The sequence below is a fragment of the Cynara cardunculus genome, assembly GCF_001531365.2.
Source record: "Cynara cardunculus var. scolymus isolate 2C chromosome LG 3, CcrdV1, whole genome shotgun sequence".
In the NCBI taxonomy this organism is placed as follows: Eukaryota; Viridiplantae; Streptophyta; class Magnoliopsida; order Asterales; family Asteraceae; genus Cynara; species Cynara cardunculus.
The window spans coordinates 8,024,010-8,025,938 of NC_037530.1; positions in this window are offsets into that span (position 1 = coordinate 8,024,010).

Sequence of the window (1,929 nt, forward strand, 5' to 3'; positions counted from 1 at the left end):
AAATGAAACATTTAAAAGTAAAGAACGTAAAGTAAATTAATTAACTAATTATAGGGGTATAAAGTGTAAATTTAAAATTATAATTTAAAAAAAAAAGGGTTGTGAGAGGTGAGTGTATATGAGGGGGCGAGTATATGTGAGGAGAGGAGAAGGTAAAAAAGTGATATAAAAGGTATCTTGGTCATTTAGTATTTTAAGACTTTAAGACTTTTATTAAATTTGCTTTATAAGATAATATAGATTATGAAAACCATAGGGATCATCACTCAGAATTCAAAATTAGATTACAATGCTTACAAATTGTTAGAATCGTTTTGAATTTATAAAAAGTTTTTTTTTTATGATTCTAAAAACTTCTAAATAATTATCAAACAATTATATTTTATTTTATACAGTATCATAAAAACTTTTTAATCATTATAGACCACTTATTCAACAACTGGCATGTTCGTCCCCATGCCACCTTTTTTAGACCGAACAATAGAAACATTAAAAATACAAAAATAGAGGTTTTTAAATGATGATGATAGGTGGGAAAAGTAAGTAAAGTGAGTTGAATATCGGCAACCAAGGTTGGGTTAAGATATTTTCGAGATAAAGCAAAACATAAATATTTTTGTAAAGACAAAAAAAGACGATATTAAAACATAACGTATAGGACCACATTGTAATTCAAATAATTAAATACACCTAACTGTGCTCATAATGTGATTTTGTTTTATAGAGAGAGGTGAGTTATTATGTAACTATTTATACTAGTGTTTGACGCCATGGTGACAATAATTCTTTTTAAAATTATTAAAGTTAGCTAAATGAGTTTATGATCACATTATATATTAAACTAATAAGAATCAATATTACCTTTGATATATAAATCCACCTTATCATTATTGGTTGTTTTTTTAATATATATATATATATATATATATGTGTGTGTGTGTGTTTAATAAGTCTTATATATCACTATTTTATTATATCAAACTTTGTGATCAGTTCAAAATCATAAAAAAAATATGTGAAAATATTGATTATAATCATATAAGGTGTATTATGAGAATTGTTTAGTCATAATAATATCAATTTGTCTTTTACATATAAACTCATAAAATATTTATATTCACCAAACAAACATTGTGTTGTTACCTACTTTTAAGATTCCATTGTCGGACCATTAAACAAACCATTATTGTCATGAAAACTCTAAAAGTGTTGTCAAGAACAAACCCTCATTTTCATTAAGAAAACTTAAGAAAATTATAGAAGAGAAAAATAAAAATAAAACAAAATTCTAAAATCTCAACAAAAATAAAAATGAACGCATACTTGAATTAGTCTTATACATAATAACTAGTTGTGTACTCGCGCAATGCAGCGGGAGCCATGAATTTTAACGATTTTGAAGTTCCACTGGTTTTATAAGATAAGATTTAACGATGATATATGTTACACTTGGTTTTTACATATTTATACAATTTGAATAAATAAGAGTTATGATTCCAATTACAGACTATCGATGAAAAAAATTGCATGACAGTTTAAAATCCAATATATTTAAAATCCAACATATTTAAACGACTCCACAAATGTATTCGATTTACACCAAGAGCAAAAAACCAAGAAACTTGAGTTTTAAGATAAACACTCAAAACCAATAAAGAAAACTACAAATTTAACAGATCATAAGTCATAAAAAGACAAAAAAAAGATGGGTTTTAGAATGAAATTTCAACTGTTTGCCATTTTTCTTGTCCAGAAACTCAGATTAAGGTTGAATTAATACATGTATATATATATATATATATATATATATATTTCAAAAAAACTCAAGAACATATTAATACAAAACATATTATACAGTGCAAGCCTAACCCCAAAATATATAATATATATATATAAATAAATAACTATAAAAATATAAATCGTAAATAT